This window comes from Pteropus medius, unplaced genomic scaffold (genome assembly GCF_902729225.1).
Source record: "Pteropus medius unplaced genomic scaffold, Ma_sr-lr_union100, whole genome shotgun sequence".
In the NCBI taxonomy this organism is placed as follows: domain Eukaryota; kingdom Metazoa; phylum Chordata; class Mammalia; order Chiroptera; family Pteropodidae; genus Pteropus; species Pteropus medius.
In genome coordinates this window covers 51,363,002-51,378,665 of record NW_024340849.1, presented here as the reverse complement: position 1 = coordinate 51,378,665, position 15,664 = coordinate 51,363,002, and the positions used below count along the sequence as shown (strand labels likewise).

General features: G+C 41.1%; 1 pseudogene; it reads left to right on the top strand.

The window, feature by feature from the left end:
- The first annotated feature begins 13,390 nt into the window (after nucleotides 1-13,390).
- On the top strand, nucleotides 13,391-13,843 carry LOC120583340 (protein lin-28 homolog A-like; annotated as a pseudogene).
- The last annotated feature ends 1,821 nt before the right edge of the window (nucleotides 13,844-15,664 follow it).

Sequence of the window (15,664 nt, the reverse complement as noted above, 5' to 3'; positions counted from 1 at the left end):
TCCGAAATGATATTTACACAACAAATATTCATAGCAGCATTATTCACAGTGGCCAGGACATGGAAGCAATCGATGTGTCCTACAACAGATAATTGGCTCAAGAAGCTATGGTACATATATACAATGGAATATTACCCATAAGAAGTAATTGCCATTTGCAACAACACACATGGACTCGAGATAATCATGCTAAGTGAAATAAGCCAGCATTATGTATTGGCTAGGTGGAGAGCCAGAGAGAAAGAGTAACTAGGAGGATCATTTATTTATAAACTATATAAATGTCTAACCAATGTACTGTATACTTGAAACTAATAAAATAAAATTTAAAAAATAAAAAATGAAAATACAATCTATTTTTAAAGCATCTAATGAATTTGGGGTCTACCTTTCTGTTGCCCCCATTGCTGTTGGACAAAACCCCCTCATTTTCTTTATCCCTTTACTGGTCCCCCTATTTGAGTGCTTCACTTCTCCCTGTGCTTCTTTTCTATGTCACTCTCTCGCTCTTACTCTGTCTTTTCAAGTCCCTGGCACTCACCCATTCTTCATTCACTATTTAACCCTCCATTTCTCCCCAATTTTCCCTTACCAACATTATTTCCCAGATCATTCCTCTTTGTCTGTTTTCTCCTCATTTCCCCTATCTGGATATTTACAGGGCAGAGTAAAGATGCCCCTCCTAGGAAGGGCACACTTTTCAGTGGGGTATCAAAAATATAAACACGTCCTGACTGTCACGGCCAGCGGGATAGGACTTGGGATAGGACAGGGGAGTGTCACAGGACAAGAGCCGGCCATCTCCCCCAGCCAGGACTCAGGGCCTTCCCAGAGGTGATCAAGAAAGGGAGGCTCAGCAGCTGCAGCGCCCGTGTCTGGCCGCAGGAGGACGAGAATGGGGTGGTCAGATGAGGAGGAAAGTGGTAGACTCCCAGGGCAGAGGAAGGGCGCAGCGCTCCAGGCTGCTCCTACGGGAGGCTGGGCGCGCAGCCTCCTGATTGACGTGCGCTGAGTGGAGATGATGAAGGACTTTAAGCAGGCAAAGGAGGCATGGCGGGGGCGCAGGGCGGGTTGGGGGGCGGTCCACGTGGCCCGAAGGCAGATTCGCAGGGGAGAGAGGGCATGCGAGCGATTTGACCCAGAAATGGACGCAGGCATGCGGCCCTGCAGCAGAGCCACGCACTCCAGCTTCTCAGGGCGAAACCGGGCTCCTCGAGGGCAGACCGGGCAGGGACTTCCACTCCCTTCGCAGGGACTTCCAACGACAGGTGTGGAGATGTGGTGGCGAAGAGCAGGTTTGAAATAGAAAGATGGAAATCCCCCAGAGTGACGGCACTTCATGCAAATGCCTTTGAATGGGCTGGAAAATATGACTGAGGGCGGAGCCTTGGGGCGCGCCTGCCAGGCTGTCTCTGGGTCTTCTCACCCTTTCTCCGGATAGAACTCCTGTCTCTGGGATCCCAGGCACTTGGGAGGCTTGGTTCCCAAGGGATAGGGTTGCCTCCAGCATACTCAGGTCAAGCGTTTCAGACATTTCAAGGTAAAAGCCTAATGTTGTGAGGGCTGCTTGCCTTGAATGCCGAGATGTTTTCTTAGCAGGTTGGAACATGTTAAATCAAAGTCCGGATGGGTGTCCCGAGGGTGCCTCCCGTGATTCCGGGGCAGAGTCCCACCTGGTTGGGTGCTGTGGGCCACAGTGGGGTCCCGCCATCTTCAGATCAGATATTACAACGAGTTATCTACCTAAGCAAGGACGGAGTTGTCTGTTCTGGCGATAGAAGCCATTATGAAAACTACCCAACTCTGCAGTCTGTCATTTCCCACCGACTTACCTCAGACCTTAATTATCATCTCTTATTTTTCTAATTTATTTATTTTGATTAGTTTCAAGTATACAGTACATTGGTTAGACATCTATATAATTCAAAAAATGATCCCCCAATTGCTCTCTCCCTCCTCTGACCCTCCACCTAGTCGAGATATTAAATGCGTTCCTTATGCTGTGCTCCCCAGACAGCCAGAGTCTCCACTGGTTTTTACAGTCAGATTTTGTGGGAATACCTCTTTCTGGGACTGGAACCCTGAGCTTGCAACCCCTGTGTGGAGGTAGGGCCCCATGTTCCTTCAGGGGGGTCCTCTGCAAACACATTTTTCTTCCTGCTGCTCAACTGCCACTTGTGGGTTTGGGACCAACTTACTTTGCATCGCTGCCCCCCTATCAGACTTCATGTGGCTTCTTCTTTATATTCTCTGATGTATATATTATGATCAGCTAGACTTCAGGTGGTTCTCCAAGGTTTTGTTTTATAATTTGGTTGTAATTTTAACGTGGTTTTGGAAGGAGGTGAACCCTGCTTTTACCAAGCCTGCCCTCTTGACCAGAATGACATTATTATTCATATATTTTATTTAGTTTTCTTCTTCTTCATCAAGAAGTCCCTTTAACATTTCTTGTAATACTGGTTTGGTATTGATGGACTCCTTTAGCTTTTTCTTGTCTCGGAAGGTCTTTACCTGTCCTTCAATTCTAAATGATAGTTTTGTTGGATAGAGTAATCTTCATTGTATTGTAGGTCCTTGCTTTTCATTATTTGAATATTTCATGACAACCACCTTCTAGCCTGCAAAGTTTTTGTTGAGAAATCAGCTGACAGTTTTCTGGGAGCTCCCTGGTAGGTAGTTGCTTTTCTTTTGGTGCTTTTAAGAGTCTCTTTTTGTCTCTATGCTTTGGCATTTTAATTATGATGTGTCTTGGTGTGGACTTCTTTGGGTTCATCTTGTTTGGGACTCTATGTTTCCTGGGCTTATATGTATATTTCCTTCACAAGGTTAGGGAAGTTTTTCATCATTTTTTCTTCAAATAAATTTTCAATTTTTTGCTCTCTCTTCTCTTTCCGATACCCTTCTGATGAGAATGTTGTTATGCTTGATGTTTTCACAGAGGCCCCTTAAACTCATTTTATTTTCTTGAATTCTTTTCTCTTGTTGCCATTCTGATTGAATGTTTCCTGCTACCTTATCTTCTAAATCGCTGATTTGATTTTTCACTTCACTTAATCTACTGTTGATTTCTTTTAGTGTATTTTTTATTTCAGTTATTGTATTCTTCATTTCTGACTGATTCTTTTTTATGTTTTCCATTTCCATTTTTATGTTTTCTTTTTGTTCAGGTTCTCACCAAGTTCATCTGCTTTTTCCCTAGAACTCCGCACCTGGTATATTTCTTGTCTCCATTTTGTTTAGATATTTTTCTGGAGCATTGTTCTGTTTTTGCATTTGGGACATGTTTGTCTCCCCATTTGGGCTGCCTCCCTGTGTTTGTTTCTATGTATTAGGTAGGGCATTTTAGTCTCCCGGTCTTTGTAGAATGACCTAATGTAGTAGGTGTCTTGTGGGGCCCAGTGGCTCCGTATCCCTGGTCATTTGAGCTGGGTGCTCCATGTGTGTCCCTTGTATGGGTTGCGTATGCCCTCTTGTAGCTGAGCCTCGGATGCTGTCTGCACCTCTTTAGGAGGGATTGACCCTTGGATTGATTGGTTGTGTGAACTGGCCAGTGATGGTCTGACCCTACAGAGCAGTGTTCACTTTTGCAGGTCTCTGGTACCTTCCCAGTTTGCCTTTGGTTGTATCTTCCTCAGATGCAGCCCTGAGTGATGCTCCAGCTTGGGTCCAATTGGGCCACAGGATGTGCTGGCCCCAGGTGCCTCCACAGACAAAATTCAGCTTCAGCCTGCACACTGCCCAGGGCCACATGGCAAGAGTCACCAAGCAATCTGCAGATAGTTGCCACCCTTACTGGACTTAGAGATGCCTCAAGAAGCTAAGTCAGGAACCAGGGCTGCAACTAGTTCTAGGCTTAGGGCTACTCAGCAAGAAGTATGGGACATGCTGAGGTCATATGCTGCTTGTTTGGGTTTTGTGAACTTTTGAGAGATTTTAGGAAAGTTCGCAGCATCAGCCAAGATAGGCCATTTGTGTGAAAAATCTTCTGGAGGTGGCGTGGATGGGCTCACACTTTGGGAGGGGCAAGATCTCAGGAAATCAGCAGGGTGGGGTTGATGGAGAGTCAGATATGGCCACTGCCTGCATCTGTGTCTGTGTGTTGAGAGAGTGAAGGGCTCAACAAAGGAACAATGGATTCTGCCAGCACTTCTGTCTGGGTGAAAGCTGCTGCTCCAGCCCTTGCCCTGAAGCCAGACAATTCATTTCCTCCCTGTATATCTCTGGTGCTTTTCTAGCAGATGCCCCAGCACTGGAGCTCAGAGTGAGTGAATCTGTGAGTGAGTCCTTTAAGAGGATCATCTGTGACTCTTATAACCGTCCACCTCACTCAGCCACAATCTCCACTGGTTTTCACAGACAGAAGTTGTAGGGACTTCTCTTTCTGGCACTGCAGTCCTTGAGCTGGGGAACTCCATGTGGGTCTCAGATCCCTTGCTCCTTTGAGGAGCCAAGATATCCCTCCTACTTCTCAAATGTCATACGTGGTTGTGAGACCAGCGCATTTTGTGTCTCCGCCCCTCTTACCATCTCGAGGTAGCCTCTGATGTATGTTTACCTAGACCAGGCAACTCCCAATGATGATTGTTCTGTAATTTAGTTGTAATTTTTATGTAGTTGTGAGAGGAGGTGAGCACAGCATCTACCTACTATGCCATCTTGACCGGAAGCCTACATTTCTTTTTATTTACACCAATATCTGCCCTGTGATTACAAGTAAGAGATTTTTTTTATGACTTCCATAGAGGCTGTCTGGTTCTCTGACAGTCATTGTGACATGAACTAAGAATCTAAAAACCTAAACTCATTGGTTTTTTTTGTAATGGACCCTCTAAGTGCTCTGAGATAAATCCACTCGATGAAATAGTCCTTGTGGTCGTCATTCCTTTCATATAGTCAAAAGCAGCTGCTATTTGTCTTCCAGAATACTTGATTCAATAGGCTTTTATCACAATTTGATTAACCATGATGCCACTGCATACCATGGATTACTAGCTTCTCATTGATAAGGAGCTCATTGCTGGTAAAGTCCAAGGACAAGGCCAAACCCCATCTTTAGTGATTCATTCCCTAGAGATATTCTTGGTATCAATTTATTAATTAGAATTAGTTAGAGGAAGAAAATCAAGCTAGTTATTTGTATAGGGAGAACTGAATATAAAGTTATTAACGAGGTATAAAGTTGTTAACTGGGATTAAAAAGATAAAAATAGAACAGTAATGTGTCATAGAGGTAGCAACCAAAGAAAGCAGAGAGGACTGGTACAACTTAGAAGCCTGGGGAAGGGCTTCCATGGAGTTGAAGCTCAGACTTCTGAGGATGGAGAAATGTTCAGTTTGTGCCAGTGTCTCTAAGGAGGCTGATTCTTTGAATGCTGGAAAACTGTGGAGCATACAAGGAGCCAATAGAAAACAGAAAGGAAAGAATAAGTACCATCCTCATGGTCTTCCTCCAATATAACCTGTTGGTAAAGCATTAATAGAGGGCTGGCTAGTAAAGCATAAATGAGAGTTGATGAATTCCAGGCTAGCATCACAAAGCAGAGGATAGAAAAGTGGGTTTGAAAGTGAAGAGATATAGCTTGATAGAGCTGGTACAGCTCTATCATATGCCATGAGGGTATTGCTTTGCATGGTATGGATACCACAGCCTATATGTCTATCCACAGCCCCAGAAATGCTTCAAACATAAGAGTGCAAGTACCAACAATGTGGTCTGGCTTTGAGAGGATAGACCTAGGGAAGAGGCCTGAGTAAACCATAGGAGCTAGCTGGATTATTTGGGTGGAGATTTCCTAGATCCTGGGTACAGAGTGTGGTCTAGATGGAAGTGCAGACTCTGAAGGCATACCCCCTTGGTCCCACAGACTCCTGATCTGTAGATAAAGGCACAACTGGAGGAGGATTCTCTTACCTGGGGCTATGGGTGATCCTAGCAAGAAGCAAGGAAAGCTTACAAGGTAAATAATAGTGTCACCAATTTAAATTGTAAATAGTGGAGGAGAAACAGAATTGGAGAAAGTTGAGTTCAGTTTGGGCATGTTGGAAGGCAGCATAATGTATTGTTTAAGAGCACAGATTCTAGAACCAGACAGCCTGGGTTCATAGCCTAGCTCCTCTGTTTATTAGCCATGCATTTTAAGAAAAATTATTTAACCTCTTTATGCATCAATTTCCTCATCTGTAAGATAAAGACAAAAATAGCATCTAAACCATAGGGTCATTGTGAAGATTAAATAAGTAATAAAAAAATAATTATTTGTAATATTTGAGATGTCTATAGGTTATTCGATAGGCAGCAGTATATGTGAGTCTAAATTTAAGTGGGAGGTCTGAGCTGGAGATACAGATTCGAGAGACACATAGTTGTTACCTGAGAGAGGAAGAGAGTATCCCAGAGAAGTCATGGATAAGAATACAAGTGTGGTGATGGAACTCTTGAAGCCAAGATATTCAGGTCATCAGAAACACATGAAAAAGCAGCAAAATATTTTCACCTATAAACACACAAACAGATGTATCTCAAAATACAGTGACATAGATGGCTGTACAAGCTCATTCTCTTGCTCAAAGCCACAGTAGCCCATCATATCCTACTAGAAAGACTTCCTAGTTACACACTTTCAAAACCAAATGGAAAGAAAGGTACAAATTTTAGGCAGTATCTCTATAGCATGATAAGTACAAAAACCTGCAAAATCAAAGTAGCAGAGCAAACTCAACTGACTTTTCTACACTTGCCATCTCTACTTCCTTGCCTCTCACTCACTCTTCAAGCTATTACAGTCTGGCTTCTACCCTCAGCTCATTATTTCAACACTATTAGGCAAGTCACCAAGACCTTATTGACATATAAAATGGACATCTTGCCAATAGTTGATGCCGTTGACTTCTCTCTTTCTTGGAACAATTGTTCTCGCATCTCTTGAATTTTGAGACACTACTCTCTTGGTTTCCCCCTTAAACCCAGCCTCATGTTTTCACAGGCTCTTCTTCCTTGGTGTTTCAGCCAACTTTCTCTTCCATTAATACTGGTGATATTATTAATGGGCATAAAAGATGTTGGAAATTATATGTGTTATTGAGATTAGTTGTATTCATGATATGTGGATTGATTAGAAATATGGTATAGGCATTCCCCCACCCCCTTATATGAAGAGTGTAGCATTCAGTGATCCTGTTAGCCTGTATACTTCAGAATCATATCTGGGCTTATATGCCATAGATCCTGTGTCCTAGCCACTGACCTGAGAAAACTGTTTACTGATTCTATCTAGAAAGTTGGCTGGATTTTGCCATTGTAATGCTGGAGCATCAGCCATAAGTAAACCATCACAGGTTTGCTGAGGACAGAGAGCTGGAAAATTATTGAGCATACAGAACAGATTATAACCAGTTTTATATCTGCTTGCTTGTATATTTATGTATGTCAGAATTTGGTCTGAAATTTTCTTTAATTGTAACATAACATTTGAATGTGAGGTTTAAGGTGTATATACTAGAAAAGCTAGGCTTGTCCCATAGTTTTCATCCAAACCATGAAGCTTTTACATGAAAGAACTCACTTAATAAAGTAGAGTCTATTATTTTTAATGCAAAATTTTGTGCATAGTCAAAATGAGTCATCAAAAGGATTGACAGTGAAAATGCTTTCATGAATACATTACTTAGAAGAGGAAATAAACTGTCAGGAAACCCACAAAATTAGCAATTCACTCTCTCAACAAAACAAAATGCCATTTCAGGATAATACTTTTCTCATCTCCACTCAAATCTCTGCTCTCACTTTCCTTGTGTTAAGTGGTGAGGAAGCAGTGCCTGTGGAGTTCAAGGAATACTCTCTCATATGTGGGACAATACAGCCACAAGAGGACAATGTTGACATCTGACCTGGAGAAGGGGTTAATCATCTCTGAGTGCCAAGGATCTGTATTCAGACTTAAGAAAATCACTGTTCTTGATGAAGCAGATCAGAAAAGAACTCAAACTTTGTATTTAAACTCTCTATTTGTGTTGAAGTGAAATGTGTACAATCTCAGTAATATCTAGAACTGGTAATCAATAGAGCTCTCTGGAACATTTACATCTATTTGACATTTCTTCTGTATTGGTCAATAAGATTAGATTTTATTTTTCCAATTAGATTTTGTTTCAATTGAGGACAAACTAACATGCCTTCTGATTTTTTACATTCCTCCACAGTGCTTAAATATAGTAGGTGATCAAAAACATTTATAAATTAATCAATTAATTGATAAGACAATTTTCTGTCAAGAAGCATAAAGATATTTGCCTGTCGAAGCCATTCCAGCAACAGAGAAAAAGACTTCATGTCAGGAAGTCCAAGGTACATGCCAGCCACTTGGAGATCTCTTAATTAAAGGGGAAGGAGTTACTTTTCTCTCTTTAACACTTAAGCCCAAGAGTACATACACAATTCTTCTCTTGACTTTCATAGCATAGCTGAGACAAGTTTTAGACCTTGTAAAAGACTATTATGGCCCAGAAAGGAGAAGGCAAACAAGTACCTGAAGTTATTGGCAATTAAATACTTAGATTCCCTTCACGCATCTTCATCATAGAGGTTCTTACAGTGATGCTTGCAGCCTTTCTCCAGATCAGCTTTTACTCTGGCTGAAGGTTTTTGTAATACCTACCATCATAGGGTTTTCAAGCATGTCTAGGCTCCTGGAAGTTCGGAACAAACAGATCAGAACAAGAGGGATAGGCATTCCCTTTTACATCTAAGTCTAAATATCTGCCTGAGGTCTGCCTCTGAGCATGTCTGTCTGGTGAGTACAGTCCTCATCTCCTCCATACTCATAGGATTACCCTCACAGACCTGCCCTTTGCCTTCAACAGGACAACAAAATCAGAATCTAACATAATATGCCCAAGATCTCTACAAGGTATACTAAATAGTGTGGCAGACAATTATGTTCATTGACAGAAACTGCTTCTATTGCCTTGGCTAGAGAAAATAAAAAATACACACTAGTTTGATCTTTGAAACACAGCAGAGAGAGAGAAGTCTCCAGATCTCTCCCCTTGAAACAACAATAAGCTGAACATTTAAAAGTGAACAAAAAACACCCAAACTGCACACCAGCACGTTCTGAGTATGGGATCTGCACATAAGAGCTACCACAGGTCAGAACCCCAGGGGTCACGTGGTGGACTGGGAGAAACAAAGAAGCTGCCTCTTGCAGACACCAAAGCTACTTGTACGAGGAAAGGAAGGGGAGAAAGAACAGTGAGTTACCTTAACAGCCCTGCCTGGGAACGCTGTGAGCTCTCCACAGCCAGCGGCAGGGGCCAGTTATCAAGACAGAAGACAGAAAAGCGGGACAGCAGAAAAACAACAATTGATTTTTACAGGCCATGGTTGCAAAACCAAGGCTGAGCTGCAGCCCCCAACCTCCAAACCAGGGCGCCCCTCTCCCATACTCTCTGAGACTGAACACCGCGGAGCCCCAAGGATCTGAGCAAATGCTACTGAAACTGTTGCTAACACTGACAGGCACGGAAACTGAGGGTAGCAAGCATGATTAAATATCTATCAGAAAATAAAAGGCATTTTTAAGGCTTTATATAAAGCAGGGATCCAAGAAGCTTAGAGGCCACATACTGGAAACCAAAAGAGAAGTGCCTTCTTTGCAGCAGCCTAAGAAAGACCTTTATACAATAAATCTTCTTTCTGGAAAGAAAAGCAGAACATTTCGATTAATGCTTAGACAGAGAAATAGTCCATTAAACCATGAACAACCAAGGTGACAAGGCATCTCAGGAAAAAAAAAAAAAGATAGAGAGAAAAAATTCCAGAAAATAAGCTTACAGACCTAGAAATATGCAACTTAAATGACAGAGAATTCAGGGTGGTACTTCTGAAAAAACTCAGTGAATTCCATAACGAGTCATATCAACAATGTCAGGAATTGAAAAAAACAACTAGATGAACAGAGCAAGGAGATTGAATCCTCAAAAAGAACCAAATAGAACTTCTGGAGATGAAGAACACACTGCAAGAGCTAAAAAATGAAATAGCAAGCTGGGGAAATAGAGCTGACCAAATGGAGGAAAGGACCTGTGATATTGAAGACAGTAATCTAAAAATAAATCAGAAAGAAAAAGAGAGAAACCGAAGAATAAAAATGATAAAATAGAAATTCAAGAACTAGCTGATTCCATCAGGAGAGGAACATAAAAATTATGAGCATTCTCGAAGGTGAGGAAAAGAATCAGGGACTAGAAAGCATTTTCAGACAAATCGTTGACTAGAATTTCCCAAATCTGAGGAATGAGGTAGAGCTTGGAATGCAAGAAGTCAACAGAACACCCAATTATCTCAACCCAAAAAGGCCTTCACCAAGACACATTGTATTAAAATTATCAAAAATCAATGACAAAGACAAAATTCTCAGGGCAGTCAGGGAGAAGAAAAGGGTAACTTACAAAGGAAAACCCATTAGATTATCCTCAGACTTCTCAGAGCAAAATTTACAAGCCAGAAAACAATGGAATCAAATATTTAAACTATTAAGTGAAAGAAACTGCCAGCCTAGAATAATGTATCTATCTAAGCTCTCCTTTAAATATGAAGGAGAAATTAAGACTTTTCCAGATATATAAAAATTGAGGGAATTCTCCATTACGAGGCTTGCACTACAAGAAATACTGAAAGAGGTCAGTTTACCTAAAACAAAATAACAACAGCAGCAAAAACATAATTAAAAGGACACTGACTATCGAGCACAAAGAAGCAGAAGAGTGCAACCTTTACTAAGAACAGGACATTATAAGCTTAAACAATAAGAAGAGAATTGTTATAACGAGGTAGTAATGAAAGTTCAGCATCCATACGGGTGAATTGAGATAACAATGACTAAAAAAGAGAGGATTCAAAGATCCAAATTTGCAAAGGGGATTGGAGATAAGGCATGCACAAAAGAAAATGGAACACTGTATATATATATATATGGAACACTGTGTGTATATATATACACAGTGTTCCATTTATATATAACTATCCTTTACATATTTGTAATGGTAAGCACAGAGAAGATACAGAACTGAAGTATGTAACGTAAAACAAGAAGAACCCCACAAAAGCCAACCAACCAAAATAAAGAAAACAGAAACACAAGAACAAGGAAGCAATGGAAACACCAAGTTAACAGAAAGCAAAAGATAAAATGATGACAAGAAGATCTTGTATTTTAATAATCACGCTAAATGTAAATGGACTGAATTCACCAATAAAAAGGCACAGAGTTGCAGAATGGATCAAAACACAAAACTTAACCCGATGCTGCCTCCAGGAGACACATCTCAGCTCCAAAACAGACACATGAACCAGTGAAACAGAATCGAGAGTCGAGAAGTAAACCCATATTTATATGGGTACATAATTATCGACAAAAAAGCCAGAAACATACAGTAGAGAAAGAAAAGCCTCTTCAATAAATGGTGCTGACAAAACTGGAAAGCCACCTGTCAAAGAATGAAACTAGACTGTTGTCTATCACCACACACCAAAATTAACTCAAAATGGATTAAGGACCTAAATATAAGACGTGAAACAATAAAATGCATAGAAGAAAACATAGAAGCTAAACTCAAAGTCCTCGGATTTAAAGAGGATTTTATGAATCTGACCTCAAAGGCAAAGAAAGTAAAAGCTAAAATAATGAATGGGACTATATAAATCTAAAAAACTTCTGAAATCTTCAACAAGGTAAAGAGACAATCAGCTGAATGAGAAAATATATTTGCAAGCAAAACCTCTGATTAGGGCCTAATATCCAAAATATACAAAGAACTCATACAACTCTTTGTATGAACTCATACGTAACAACAACAAAAATGAACGATCTAATCAAAAAATAGTCAAAGGACTGGAACAGACACTTCTCCCTAGAGGACACACAAATGGCCAACAATTATTTGAAAGGATGCTCAACATCACTAGCTATTAGGGAAATGTAAATCAAAACCACAATGAGATACCATCTCACACCTGTTAGAATAGCTATAATCAACAGGACAAGTAATAAATGTTGGAGAGGATGTGGAGAAAAAGGAACCTTCATATACTGCTGGTGGGACTGCAAATTGGTACAGACACTATGGGAAACAGTGTGGGGGTTCCTCAAAAAGCTAAGAATTGATTTATCATATGATCCAGCAATCCCTCCATTGAGTATTTACCCCCCAAACTTGAAAACCCGTATCTGAAAAGATATTTGCATACAGATGTTCACAGCAGCATTATTCACTGTGGCCAGGTCATGGAGCAACCAAAGTGTCCCACAATAGATGATTGACTAAAGAAGCTGTGGTGCATATATACAATGGAATATTACTCAGCCATAGAAATAGATGAAATACTGTCATTTGCGACAACACGGATAGACCTCGAGATAATCATGCTAAGTGAAATAAACCAGACAGAAAAAGTTGAAAATCACATGAAATCACTTATATGTGGGATATAAACCTAAAAGCAGTAAATGAACAGGACAAACAAACAGAGCCTCATGGACATGGACTATAGACTAGTGGTTCCCAGAAGGTAAGTGGTAGGGGAGGAGAGGCTAAGTAGATGGTTAAAGGGGCTCAAATATAGGGGGGGAGTGAGAGGGTGAAGTGGGTACAGGGAATCATAGCTGAAGGAAACTGGACTTTGGGTGGTAAACACGCAATAGAATATACAGTTGTCAAATTATAATGTACACCTGAAAATTATATAGTTGTATTAACCAATGTTACCCCAATAAACTTAATAAAAAATAATTTAAAAAAGAGAAAAAAAGAAAAAATACACACTAAGGCTTTTGCTGAGGTACTGGGTTAACAGTCACTTGACTTCTTTTAATTGTCAATTTGAGTAGAACATTCAGCATAGCAACAGAAATGTTTTAAATCTTGTAGCAACGGAAGAACATGCAAAGCAGAAAGTCCTTAAAGACCACCATAGTAGTATAGTAATATGTACTGGACATGATATGCAGAACAGATGGAGAAAAGGAGACAGTAGATGGTGACCCAGAAGTAGTTTTTCTAGGAGTCCTTTGGCCAAATTTCTCTTAAGTTTGAAGTCCCCTAATCTTTACCTTATGATTGATATTTTTCTTCCCTAGAGAAAAAGCAAATAGAATTAGCGAATTGCATCTGGTACATGTTAATGTAAGAGTCACCAAGATCTGGATGAGCCTTTCTCAAAAGATAAGTTCCATGTGTTGTATCTAGTAGACGTGTAATTTCCAAAGACACCTGGCTGGTTTGCTGTTTGATGCTATTATGAAACATAACAAAGCCTTTGCCTCCATACTTGGCTACGGCCAGCAGCCACTCAACCTGGGGCTCTGAACCACAGGCTTAGTCAAATACCATGGACTCTATGTCAGTCCAGCAGTTTGCAGGAGGCTGCACCAAGTCGCAAGAGGCACCAGAGGACATGGCCTAGGCACAGCGCTGGCATCTGCAAGTGGTTCAACATGCCCATGGAGTTTTGCTTCCTGTGCATGACTGCCCATGCTGGGGTTGTGCTTGACCCCTTTGTGGATGTCTCTGTGCACCAGAGAGTAACTTGCACATGAAAGGTGGCCAAAGAAGAACATGCAGAAGCACAGATCAAAGGGATACAGGTGCTATGTCTAGATTATCATTCCAAGGAATGTAAGCTGTCTCCCCAACCTAAGAAGTGCCACTTCTGCCTGAGCATCAGCCATATGGTGGTGTCCTATCCACTGAAGGCCCCCAGCTCACAGGGAAAGCCAACCTACTTTAGGAGGATGAAGAAGAAATCCATGGCCCTGCCCTATTCCCAGAGGCCCAGAATTGAGCTACAGTGGGTGGGCAGAGGGAGACTATCCTTTTGAGGTCAGGAAGTTTCAAGGAGAAGGCATCAATCAGCAGAATGAAAAAACTGGGGATAGGGTAGGTTGGGAGCAGCTGGCACTGCCATGTATATTAGGCAGGGGTCCATGGCATCATCCCCTAGTCCCTTTTGGTAGGGGGAAGGGGTGAGGCAAAGGAACTCCAACCACACTCTATCCAAATGCATAGGAGGGCTTTGGGGGAAATCTCTCCCTGCATACTTTATTTGCGTCTCCACCCCCAGAGTCTCCAGCTTGTGAAAGTGAGCTAAATAGGGAAGTTCTTTTCCTTTTAAAGAAGGATATGTAATATTTTCTATGCCAGAGTGAAAAGATTAATCATGAGACCAGGTTAATGGATCCAACCCATGAATGGCATTCTATGGGAGGGAATCTCTTGGGGATAAGGCAAGTTTTTCTACATCTTGTCTCCTCATAACTCACTCTTGGGATAGGGTGTTGAGAACTGTCCCAAGCAAAGGATTGTAACAGTAGGCAAAAGAAGTGGTTGGGGAAATAGCTGCAGACCTGCTACTCTTAAGCTCACTCCTACCTCATTCTGGGCCAATACAATTTTATTTATTTGGTCCCTTGGATAATTGTACTTTGGATCTCACTTTCTCCAGTATGCCAATTGCACTAGCTGTGTGAAAATGATGTATCTTGTGCATTTTTACTTTTTTTTTGTAATATAAATATTCTGGTTTTGTAATTTTGTGTATTTTAATCTAAGGCCCTCATTTTTGTAATGTGTTCTCAGGTACATGAGCAAGCTCAGGGATAAGTAAGCAGCAGCTCTGGGTCTGCATAGCAGGAATGCTTTTTGATGTTTTATCATCAGAGAGAACAACTATTTGAAGTGTATAACTAACTGAACTACCTCATTTTTGCCAATTAGAGCTGGCTTTTCTGCTATAATGTCCCCTTGAAACCCTTCCACTTTCAATGTTTCATGGAAGACTAGATTTTAACTGGGTGGCCCCATGACTTGATCTACTGGAAAACTGGATATTGATATGAACAGGAATAGGTGGTGTAGAGGTTAAGAGAGGCTGGGCCAAGTAAAAGGTGCAGAGGGGAAGCCAAGATTAGGTGAGAGTTGTCTATATATGTGTAATAAAGGATTCCTGTTCCAGGCCTCGGATCTCAGGGTTTAGAATTCACTTTATATACCAGATTCATCCTTTATTGGATTGGGCTAGGCATACCATACACAATAAGGTATATGTGTGTGTGTTTGTAAAATAAGAAATGAGCTGGTAGAGACAGGTTTTAAGAACTATAAGTCTGTACCCATTTTCAGCTGCTCAAGGATGGATATATGAAGCAAGGACTAAATTCCTTAACCTTTAAAAATTCTGGCCTTTTCCTTCTTGGCTTCCAGAGAGACCATAAGTGATGGCTTCTTTGTAGTGCCCAGGGCCAGTGTCCACCCCTACTGCAGCAGTGATTAGTGTCATAGTAGCTAAAGAAGAAAAGAGAGTTTCGTTTACATACTATGAGATCACCAAAACCCTACCTCCCCATGTTGAAACAGGGCAAATGCAATACAATGCATTAAGTGATGTGTGTCTGATCCTGGATTCTTGTCTCCCTCAATTGCTGCCTCCCTCTAGTTATTGTATTTGTCTGGGCTTTGTAGGACTTCACAAGTAGCCGATTTTGTGATTGTTACGTGGCCTAGTTCATCTAAATATAATGTGTTGGTCTTTCTCCATATTCTTTTGGGGTTTTATTGTTTACAAACCTTTTTATTTTTTGTATTGAGAAAAATAGCCAAAGCATAT